The sequence below is a fragment of the mitochondrial genome of Citrus sinensis (genome assembly GCF_022201045.2).
Source record: "Citrus sinensis mitochondrion, complete genome".
NCBI classification, from domain to species: Eukaryota; Viridiplantae; Streptophyta; class Magnoliopsida; order Sapindales; family Rutaceae; genus Citrus; species Citrus sinensis.
In genome coordinates, this window is record NC_037463.1 from 104545 (window position 1) to 116825 (window position 12281).

A 12281-nucleotide genomic window follows, 5' to 3' on the forward strand; every position below is an offset into this window, starting at 1 on the left:
TCAAAGCATGGGCATCTGCAACTAAGAGGGAGTAGTAGATCGTCGATTGAAGAGCTAGGTCAGTAAAGTAAACTTCTATTGGGACTTCTATTGATTCGGCTAGAGGGACTCCTAGCAGCAAACTTGTATGAAGGGGCCCCGCAGGAGATGCAGGAGCCGCCAGCCGGATCGACCAATAGGCCAGAGGGATGGGCTCATTCTACTAATCAGAGATCCCTGGCCCTACCTAACACAAAGATGTCCCGGGATTAGTTGATCGGAAAGCCCAGGCAGGAGTAGGACATTCCATAAAAATCTTTCTGATCCGCTAGCAGGTGGTCCTCTCAAATCCAATTTTTTCATCGACAGGTAGGGTGAATTCTAAGGTTCCTTATTCCGGTTGTAAAGCGGAAGAAGAGGGAGAATGGGCACAGCCCCACCAGCAGCCCGCGTTTTCGACCCGAAAGGAATTGAAAATGAAACAAGAATCTGTGTTCACTATCTATGGAGTGGAGTTACTATCCTTAATCTCCTCTTCCCTATCCCCCCCCCCTTTTTTTTTCTTTTCTCGCCGGCGGGAGAATCCATTTCTTTTCTTGTATTGTTTATTATGATTGATCTGTAGTTCAAGGGCACTCTTCCTAATCCGAGTTTGAGATGAAATAAGACCCAGACGTAGAGTCCCGTCGGCCGGGAAGGGATTTTTTCTATTGATTTTTTACTTCCTTCTGGCCTTACCTTTAAATAAGGGGTTCTTCTCTTTCCCCACGAGGGAAAGCCCTTTCCAGATGGAGTAGTGCATCTCTGTCTTGAAAGCCCGCCCTACAGATAGGAACTCCTATCTCGACTGCCTATCCAACCCGAGGACTCTTATTCGTATTCGTGGTGGAGTGCTTCGAATAGGATCCGATCCCATCCCAGCAGTCAAACTTCTTCCTGACCCGGCTTACCCGCCTCTGAAGCTGGAATGCCTTTCTAGAGGAGGAGGAGGTTACCCGAGGAATCGAAAAGTTTGAAGTGGGATGTGGAATGTGATTGGTGATGGATGGTGGTTATGGTTATGAAATAAGTTATGCATCAGATGATGAGTCCATGCGAAAACTTTCTCTTTTATTGGCGCTCGATAGGTAGGCTATTAGATTGAGTCGAAAGCCTACCAACGCATAAAGGTTCCGATTCGAGCGAAAGCCCGAACGGGGGAGGCGAGAACATCTTGATCGAAAGCTCCACTGTTCTGAATAGTGAGAAAGAGTTTTCAAAATTCGATCAAATCGATCGAGAATCTCATCATCTGTTAGGTGGGCCAACCGACCGACCGAGTTGGGCGTCCATGTCACAGAACCTTTCTTTTAGCCAAGAATCCCATTATTGATCGAATCGGGGCAATTCATTGGCAAATGAAAAATCTACCGTTTTAACACTCAGAAAAAAACCTAAAATAAAAAGAAGAGTCACTAAGACAAGAGCTAGGTAAGCAAGCAAGAAGGAGAGGCTAGAAAAGGCGAGGCAAGGGGCTCTCCATCTCTAGGAAGATTGTGTCCAGGATCTCCCAACTACGTTGACCCTTGCTTCTTCTGGTCGGCTCGTATTAGCCTGTGTTTTATTACAGGTAGTCATTCCATTCCCCCGTTCCTTTAGTCTTTTTAACGGTACTTGAATCTTAAGTCGCGGTCATGTCTCGCCTCCCCCCAGTATAGTGACCGGTTCCATCTTTCCTCCGAATTTCATCAGTTCCAGGCTCAAGTGCCTGCTCATCCATCTTCATTTTAAAGGCGAACATTTCCATTGAGTGACTGTAACAGCTATGGTTTACAGTCAATAGTTCTTAACCAACCCTTTCTCTTAGAGCTTTATAAAGCTTTAAGAGAGAATAGAGAGTAAGGGGGGACCTTCGCTTCATTAGAAGACCCGAACCTTCTTTCTTCTTTTTCGGAGCCCTGAGAAAGTCACCGGCGGCGGGTTAGTACAGTTTTCCTGCTGCTGATTTGGCCCTGCGCTGATTCAGGAGCTTCTTCTTTAGTCTAGGATTCTAAATAATAATAAAATCAAAAGAAAAAAAATAAAAAGAAGCGGCTGGGCGAGAACAAGAAGCGGTCGTCGTCCGGCGGTCGGTAGCTCTACTAAGCGAATAACCGCTCGCTGCCTTTTCTTCGCGAATAACATGTGCGGGTAGCCTAGGAGAAGAGAAGCAAGCTACCTTCGCCTACCTCCCCGTTCTTACCGTCCAAAACAGGCCGTATGGAGTATAGCCAAGTGGTAAGGCATCGGTTTTTGGTACCGGCATGCAAAGGTTCGAATCCTTTTACTCCAGATTATGAACACCCGATCGGATCTGTCAAGAACGAGCTGACGACTACAGGGGAAGCGGCTGACTGCAGTCCCTGAGCCCAGCTTGTAGCAAGCCAAAAGTTTGACTTTGCTAAGAGAAGAGAGAGAAGGGAAAGAAAGACGGCAGAAAGCAATCCCTTCCAACCAGCCAACCCGCGGAGTTGAACACAACACTGACTTCGGCCAGGTTCTTCTCTCAGCCCTTGCTTAACTCCTTGTTCCGTAAACCGGGCGCTGGTTGATCTGATCGGACCCCGGACACGCGAGAGCCCAGCACGGGAGGAATGCATGGTTCCCTGGCGCTTCATGGGACGGGCGTTCGCAGTCCCCCTCCCTCTAATCTAACCTTACCTCGCTCGCCCAGGCCTGCCGGCACAATAAGAGAATGAGGGAGCTAATCCGCTTGCTTGTGCAGGCGAGGACCGCTCGGCTAGGGCGCGCCAGAGGAGCTTCGAGTGACTTGATTCTTTGCTCTTCGACAGCCCTCACTCGAAGCTCTGCCCTTTGTTTTGCCCCGTGCTGTCTTCCTCCAGTTGACCCCACCCAACCCCAGGCCGAAAAAGGTTGCAATCAATTGCCCTTCCCGTTCTCATCAAACAAAAGACTACCATACACGCCTTTTCTTTTGCCGGCAAGCTACCCTCGCCTACCTCATCTATAATAGGCATTTCTATCCGCCCGCGCGCGAGATCAGATCGACTACTCTACTACCATCATGCCGAAGGTCTTTTCTTCAATAGGGACGGATAATGAATAGCTTCTTCAGAATCTTAGAGGCCCTGCAGCCGCACCGCATCATTCAATTGTTCTGTCATAAAGAAAGGAAAGGGAAGGAAAGATTTTTTTGATTAATCGCCTGAACCTGCCTTTCTTTCTTTGCCAGGAGGGGTGGCCCAATCACTAATAGATCTCTCAACGAGAGCCTCATTCTGTCTAGAGGAAATTGCTTCGGTGGATCCAGTTGATTAAGTCGTTGTGTCCGTCGATACCCACCTGCTTGGAGTGCGGGTAAGGGCTCACCTGTTGATTGTGTCGTTGCATGCTTTTTCTTTTTGGTAGAGCCCCCACCTCCCACGGCTACAGCCAGCACCAGTTCATTCAGTCAATGAAGCTGCAGTCGGTTCTGATGATTATGCCGTTGATTCGGTAGATGAGTCAGTCGGGATTCAGACGAGAACATTGAACAAATGATTCTAGGGTTTGAGGTTGAACCCTGCCTCTATCCAGGGAGAAAAAGCACTGCTTGTCACATGACTTCTACTTTTTTCTAGGAACAACAACAAGAGAAGCTGGTCACAAGCGGATTTCTTTGTTTTCATCACATGACTTCGACTGAACTCGAAGTCCTTTCCTCTCAATCAATTGTTGGAAATGAACGAAGGCTATCAATTGATGTTTGTTCACAGTTCTGTTCTACCCCAAGAGGGGGATTTGACAAACCCGCTTTTGATCTCATTCACATTCACCGTTTGGAAAAGCAATAGCCAAAACCGATGGATTGAAGAAACCATCCCCTCTTGAATCTGAGCTTGAATCGGATTCCAAAGAATGCACGCATCCACGTCGATCTACTTTTGATGTCAATCCCCGTTTCGAAATCAGCTTGAGGACAAAATATTACATATTACCTCCCTCCAGATCGTGATGAGAGGAAGCCAACCAAGTGCCCTCATTTCAAAGATTTAGGATTTGCCTGTTGTTGTCGATGTCACCAAAACGGCTATTGTATATATATATTTATAGAACACTCGAATGAACCGAACCGAAAAAGCTTCTGTTCACAGCGTTTTCTTCGTTGCTTGTCGTCATCTTAATTCATGCTCGATGGGGTCTCAGTGTAGAGAGGATCGACTGTCAATTTCCCATCCCGCTCCACTCCATGCCGTTCCTTAAGTGCAAAATCTTCCATTTCTTCTTTTTAGAATTACTCGTAGTATAAGCATCACTGAACTTAGCGAAGCGGAATCGCTAACTGTCGGAAGCGATATTGATATTATTGTATAGAGTGTAGCCGATCCACTGTCTTCTGCTCTCCTGAGAGCCTTTTATGATCCGCTAGAAACGAAGGATTCTAATCATTTTTGTCCATCAAACCTCTCCAACGCTTAAATCAAGGGATTCGATTCTCTTTTACGCTAGGTAATACTAAGACCGAGAACTCGATTGCGTCCAGCCTTAGTTCTCGTTGGTAGTGAAGGAAAGGCTTTTAGTGAGCCAGTAAACGGTGAATCTTAGGAGATTGAAGGGTAGGTAGAATTAGCAACTAGAAGTGGAGGACATAATACTACCAAGAAGAAGGGGCTGAAAGACTACTCGCGGGAGCACCTACTATACTATACCTTAGTAGGCTGGAAAGCCGGATAGTAGGAAGTGGGCTCCTATGCCCCTACAGCATAAAACAGAGGGTTGAAAAGGGCTCTCTCTCTGATACGCCCTATAGTCCCGGAACTTCACTAGCTAAAGCCGATACCAAGAGAAAGAACAAGGATTTCTCTCTGAAGCAGAACTACTGGACAGAGTGCTGGCCGAATTTCAATCTGGTCAAGATATGGCCTGTGAGAGTGAGAAGGAAGATGTGATATTGTACTCATGGGGCTCGCAGGTCTTCTAAGCGATGAATTTCGTGCCTTAAATAATATAATATAAATAATACTTATCTACTCTGACGAATAAAAGCAGTTATTTAAAGCATTAATAAGAGTTAGTTTACGATTCCTGTGATAGTTGCGACAGAAGAGGGAACCGCTTACACGTAATACACTCTATCATGAAATTCAATGTGGCAGAGTTTTCGCCATTGGTGGTTACTTTCCTATGATCTTTCCTCTCCCCTTTTACAATGAAATATTAGTCGTCCTCTTGTAGATAGGCTTGCTCGCTATAAAGACTTTTTCAATGGAATGATCATAAGGTATCATAGCATAGCGACTTCTTTCTTTCTGAGATAAAGTAAGCTAGTAGATAGAGAGCAGGTGCATTGATTGAGATTGAATGCCCCAACTCGGAAGCATGTCTTTGTCTTTTCTTTATCATAGTTTGGCTTGCTTAAAGAACTAAAATGGAATTAAAAAGAGGGTTTGTTTTTGGTATCCTTCCTCCACAATAAAAAGCGGCGAATCTGGTGAAACCGGGGAGAAACGAAGGTTGTGCTAGCGGGGAATGTGCTGCAAGAAAATAGCATATAGGGAAGAAAAGCAGCAGATTGCGCGGCACCTCTATCAGGATTAGCTTCGCGAGCTGCCGCGCTACAACTAGTAACAATAGAGGACCAACGATGACCCACGGTCAGCGAAGGAGGAGTAGGAGAAGCTAATTTGTACGGAATCGAATGATTTTGAGAAAAGAAAAAGGATTCAATTTTCATTGATAAACCGATGGGTTTTGTATATGTGTCTCTTTTCTATTATTTGCTGGGTTTGGGACTGGGGGCTGACTTGGGGAGCCCCTCTTTTCATTTTAGATGATCTGCTTTTTATTTCTGGGATGGATAAACAGCCTATTTCTATGGAGGGTGGTATAAGCGAAGCCGGTCCTTCGAACCGACCTCCAATGACTGAACCTGCTATCGATCTGAACCGACCTCCGGCCCCTGAGCCGGAGCCTGCCCCCTCGTCGGACCTACTGGAACTGGAAGCCGAGAATCAGAGACTTCGCGAAGCCAACCAAAAACTTTCAAGAGCTTATAAAGAGCTTCAGGAGATCAACAAGAAAGGGTTGGCTCTTATTGAAGAGCAAGAGAAGCTGCTCGAGAAACCCTAGAAAAATAATGAAGATAGCGCAAGAGCGCTAGAACTAGACGATATATTAAAGGAAGAAAAAAAAAAAGAATAGAAAAAATAGGGGCGTCCAGGCGAAATCCCCAAAAATAAGTCAATATAAACTTGGAAGTTTTTAGAAAAGAAAGACTGAGATGTGGCAGAAAATACCCCGAATGGGTGTAGAATCAACTCGCAGAAATGCCCGGTCAAAGAAGGGCTTGCTAGAACTCTGAAGAAAGGCTTAAAGCAGAGTTTTCTCACTAACTCAGGAAAGGCTCAATCATCAGAAATGGTTCGAGGAGAGCTTCAATCGAAAAAGCCTACTTATTCTACTCGAAAACCCTATTAGGCAGTAGTGGCAAGCACAGCAGAAAGGAGCTTTCCTAGATGTCAGGCGGGGAATCCTCATTGTGTACTACCTAGCCGACTCTCTTAGTGTATCACCGGAGTATATCTAATGTCTCCTAATGCAGCTACGAAGGGCAATGCTTTGTGGAAACCGGGCACTGAAAGAGATATTTCAATGGATACTTCAAAAGCACTAAGACAGTCGGAAGCGCCCCAAGCATGATCTGAAATCATACCATTAGGCTTCCTTCCAGTGGTTGCTCCGGTTCCTTCCTCCTGCAATGAGGCAGATCGCTGAGGAAGCTATTTCCTAACCAGAAAACGAGAAAGGGAACCTAATGTTCCACCCATTGACTGGCAAAAGTACTGATAAAACCCCCATTTCTTTAGCAAAGAATGAACAACATTGAGCTAGCACGTCAGACTTGCCTGTCTACTTGAGGGAAGGTGTGAATCCTGTCTTCTTTGAACAGCAATCGCGTAATAATTCTCGCCTGTTATTGTCGGGTTTGGCTAGCCCATTTCCTTTCAGTATAAACTAGAGTTGTTAGTTTGCTAGAACAGGGCTTTTTGATTAGGAAAACCTATAATGAACCGAGAAGTTCGATTTGGAACTACTATACTACAACCCCCGCTCCTGACCTACCAAGCGCTAAGCGTACCTACATTAATATACTTTCAGACATAGCTCCGGATGGTGTTCATTCTAGTTCTTTTGCAACTGATTATGAAACTCATTTCGCAGTATAGGGAGGTGGGTTTAAAGACGGAAAGGAAGAAAAAAGCTCAACGCGCGCCGGAGACTGATGAGGCATAGGATGGATCCGCTTCAACCGGAATCGTTGCCCGACCAACTGTTCATTCTGTCTTTACCTCATTCGCTGGGGAGTTTCGAGCTCTGTCCCTATCTGAAGCACAGGGAGACCCCGTTCCATCGGTTGATACTTAATAAGATAAATAGGTTCCTAGACAAAGTGCATCCGCCGAAGCAACAACAAGAGACAAAGCATCGGGTCCTGGATAAGATGCAGTAGAGAACAGCACTGCAAAGAAGCGCGCAAGCAACTTCGATTCGCTTTCCATCGGATAGGCAAAGATTGATTTCAAGTATACCGCGATGAGAAAGCAATATAGGCCGGCCGGAAACGGACCAAATGCTGCTGCTGCTTCTGAGTTCGCATGACTTCGCTCTCGTTGTGCGTGGACTTTCTAATCGAACTAAGATGGATCGGGCTGTTGGCTCAGAGAAGGTTTGCTCGGGGAAGGAATAACAACAAGCTTTTAAGGCTAAAGAATAAAGGAATTCTTTTCCATGGGCGGTGGGAGGGGAAGCTAAAGTAAGCGACTCAGAAAGGTCAGGTGGTTTTATATCTCAGACTGCGCATGGAGTCAAAGTGGTAAGGCACCGGTTTTTGGAGCGGAACAAGTGCCTTAGATACGAAGTCCAATCAAATCACTGACAATCGTTCGAATGCGTTATCGGAAATCGTCGCACCAGATCGTAACGCGGCATCGTAGCTTCCTGCCTCGCGCCAGCCCCGGTCTTGTGGTCTTTCCTTTCGGTGATGTCCATTTTCACCTAACGCGCGGTCGGCACGAGCATGATCGTTATCTACAAAATTCTTCGCTCCAAAGCGTGCAACATGATCTTTTTTGAAGCAAGGGCCCCCCAAGGGGTATAATTCAGTGCTTCTTAGGATATGGCCTTCCTCAGCAAAGGGATCCGCTTCCTAAGATGACCCTTCCCAGCTCTATGCTTAAGACAAAGCAGCTCTCTAAGGCTTTCCAGCGCCAGACACATACCTAGCTCACACCTTAACTGAAGGAAGGTGCTCCACAAGACTGGCTTCGCCGCCCTCCCGGCTCTTTAAGTGAAGATGTTTTCCTGTTCAAGTGTGGGAGTTATTCAAGTTTTTATCAAAAGAAATAGTTGAAACGGTATGGATGAATCTAAGCTCATTCTATAGGTCTTGCTTATGATAAACTGATGCTGGAGCATAGACTTATGAGCCATCCATTCCAATGAGGGAGGGCAAAATCAAGTGATATATCCTTGGTTAACCGACATGTGAGATTGTATTTTAGATATTGTCTCGCGGAAGAAATGAGAGCATTGACATTCAATCTGGCATAGTCTCTTACGAAATTGAGTTCTTAGGTCTCAAAGCCTTATTTTTGCGTTGTACCATCCACTGCCTAAAAGAACTACCCTTTGGTAAAGAAATCCTAAAGAAATTCCAGGTAAAGTCCTTTTATGTTCAAATCTCTAGTGTAGTGGCTGCTTCCTCTACAACTACATCATAAGAAGAAGGCAAAAGGGGAAGGCGAACCCGACCTGGCTGACTTGATTGTTTGTTGAGTTTACCTATTTCCTTGTATTCTACGCTTTAACTGGAACCAGTGCTTTTAGAGTGACTTTCCCACCCTAGGAGAAGGCAGGAGGAAAGTCTTGCTTTCTGGCTAAGACATCCGATCGATCAGGTGAAAACGACTTCTAAGAACGGTTTTTTCCCGCAAATTGCATAAGATAAGCAGTCAGCATCTTGTCTGTGTCTGTTATTTCTCTCACTGGATTTGGATTATGAAGGAATTGGATTGAGAAGCTCCGCCCAGTAGTGCTCTTTGAGCTTGATTGCTCCGAGCCGGTCCCCGGTAGTGTAAGATCTTCCTGCCATAATTCATGTTGAGAAGTCGGGATTAAAGGCTATACCAAGACAAGAATTCTTACTAATAATAAGAAAGGGTTAAGGGCCTCCAAGGCCTATAAATAGAAGCTTCTTTCAGTCTCTATTTGGCAAAGGGAGACGGGGCCTTAGAAGTCGGCAAGAAAGAGCTTTAGCCATGGATATCGCTGGAAGACTTGAAAGAATTCAACAAGAAATACAAACCGTGGAAAACGAGAAGCTCCAACACGAGCAAATGCTCGGTCTGTTCTGGGAGCATCCGCCTGCTCTCGATCCTGATTGATTGCTTTAGTCGATCTCTTTTCTTGACACTCCTCCTCTGCGCCGTGCCCTGGATATGCCATTTCCGCTAACACCTCGGTTTAAGCCACTTCCTCAAAACCAATAGTCGAATCTCTTGAACTTTTTTGGGGTTACCCCATTCTCATAAAACCTGATCTTGGTATTGAGCTTTCTCCTGTTGAGGATCCTTATTCTTATTCAGTCGATCAGGTAATCCATTTTCCTTAGTTAGTCAATCAGTGGGAAACCCCCCTTCAGTCTCGCATCTTCGGACGTTGTCTCAGCAGATTGTCTCGTCTCAGCTTCGTTCCCCTTAGTCGAGTAACCTTCGCTCCTGTCCCCCAAACAAAGACTCCTGAGAGCATATTTCACTACTTTCCCGTTGGTCGGCTGCTACATTCGCTGCTGGAGAAGAGGAACCCTTGAGATCGGCGGAACACCGGTTGTTCTCTTTCCACCCCGCTCTCTCGTTGAAAGAGGAAGATGCTTTGAGACAAATACCTTATTTATTTACCTGCGGCAAGAAAAAGAACTCTTCTGTCCTAGCCTCTGTACCCTATTCCTAGCCTAGCCTCTTACCCCGAGATGTGAGAATGAGCTCAAGTAGCCTTCGTCCACATCTCCCTAGAAAGGGGAGAAAGAAGGAATACTCCCGAACACAGATGATAGAAATAGTTCTACCGATGATGTATCTCAAATTTCCGAATAGAATCATATCAAAAGGACGTAGAAATGCAGCTTTTGTTAAAGTAATTTGCCCGATCTCCTCCTTTTATTGAATCTGATCCGAGGTGAGACTTTAATGAGCTCAGTTTAAGCTCCGGATAAGAACTGGGGAACAAAGGCCGGAGGGTCAAAAAGAAGTGACAGAGAAGTCAACCTTGGAATCTACTTCACTAGATGGAACTCAAAAGCTCCAACTCCTGATGAGTTTACATCAAAAATACGGGGTTTCTTAAAATGTATCGATTTTGATGTCACTCTTGGGAAGGAAAATGAGTTTATACATTTTTCACGGGGTTTTGTCAACATTGACATTGTTGGAGTGCAGCTACTCGGCTAACAAGGGTTGGAGTTGAAAACCACTCGACTAAAGGAGAGGAGTGAAGCTCAGTCATATACCCCCTTCTCTTCGATCTATCTTCCGGTTTGGAAAGGGGGTGGAGGCTTTACTTCGAGTTGTGAAATCTGTAACTTCGAGTTTCAGGTATTATATTTGGTCTAATACTATTGAGCTGTTTGATGATGTGGCATCCACTCCAGCCTCTTTCTTACTACTAGTGGCATTTCTTTAAGATTTAAAAGCGCATTCCTCCTAACTCCCAACAGCTTCTCAAGCAGCTTTTTCTTTCACAACTCCTTCCCTCCTGAAATCTGGCAAACAATGCCCATTTAAGCACCAAGCGGATCTTTCCCCAATTGACTCAGCTGCTATTGAATCCAAGCCGGTTAGAATGGACCCTTTTGAATGGGAAGAGGAAAGGAGATAGAGCCACGAAGAAAAGAAAACCTTCATAAACACGAGATGAGACAAAAAGAAAGAGAGATCGATTCATTAGGCCTTCTGGAGATCGAGATGTGAGAAAGAGTCAGTGACTGAGGGTAAAAAAAAATATAATAATAAAGAAAAAACCATTAGAGCTAAGTCCGGATAAAAGGAAGAAGACGGCGCTAGATAAGAAGTTCTTGGAGGAAGAGTAGCTCTTGTCTCTTTCCCGGCAATGTCAGATCAGGAAGAGCTGGCTTGACTTTATTATTGTCTTTCCTTTATTCTATGCTCTTTAGTGAGGGAGGAAGAATAGATAGAAAGAAAATGGGCTACTTTCTTCCTTCGAGTTCGATCCCCGTACTGTGCCTATTCACTCTTCCTAAGGCTTTCGAGAAGGGATTGATTCTATTCACAGACAGCTTTCCTTCTTGTCCACGCTTTGAAGGCTATGAGACAGATTCACAGTAAGCAAGCTCTTGCTTTTCCCCCCTTGCCATCTATTCATGCTTGGCACACTAAGAGAGGAAGACAGGAGAATCTTTCTTTTCTTCCAAAAAAAGCCCAAAAAAGCCATCTTTCGTGGGGTTGATGTGTGATTGCCTATTGATGGACTTTCTCGGGCCTTTTGTTTTGGCGTATCCTTTTTTGGTAGGTTTTTACGGAGTGTCGAGTCACATAAGAAGCGATTATTCTTGTTGAGGGCGCCTCTGCTTTGGAAAACTCTTTTGCTCTAACTCGGATAAGGTTCTTAAAGTAGCTGATGATCTCTTGTTCACTGTACGTACTGAAAAGAACAACAGAAAGCCGTAGCCAAATAGATCTTGCTTGAAGAAAGGAGCGTAGTTAGAAAGGCAGAAAGACTCCTTTCATCACCCATCTTGGCCTTATGTTTCTCTGAGCCGCGAAAGCTCTCTCTTACTTAATCTTAATTAGTAGTTTGCTGTAATAAGAAAGGTGTTGCTATTCAACGATGCGGCAAATCATCTATTCCATAAAAACTCACTTAACACTTTCTCATTCACACCGCCCGACTAGTGCGCAATAAAGACCAAGGCAAAGCCTTTTATTTCTAATTCAAGAATTCTGAGGGAAGTGCTATTCAATTGACCATGAGGCTCTACCCTTCCTTTCCTTACCGAATTCATTCTAGGCGAAAGAGTCTCGCGCCAGGAGCGCTGCTGTAAGCAGTTATGATCTCAAGCACCTAACCTTTGTTGTGAGGACTTATTCGGGGGAATACCCAATTCGCGTAAAGAGAGGGCGCCTTACTAAATAGGGGCACTTAGCTTTCCCACGAAGGTCAGTGAGAAGCTTGTAAGTTCTGCTTTAAGCTATGGGCTTCCCTAGAGGGATGAGGTGGTCGTACCGCTTCTGGGACCACGATATGCACCACCAGGGGCTGTTTTTTCGACA

At 45.2% G+C, this 12281-nt stretch overlaps 1 non-coding gene across 1 annotated transcript; it reads left to right on the forward strand.

Moving 5' to 3' along the window:
- Nucleotides 1-2218: 2218 nt before the first annotated feature.
- On the forward strand, nucleotides 2219-2290 carry tRNA-Gln. The gene has a single exon. It is a non-coding gene; the product is annotated as a tRNA-Gln (tRNA).
- The last annotated feature ends 9991 nt before the right edge of the window (nucleotides 2291-12281 follow it).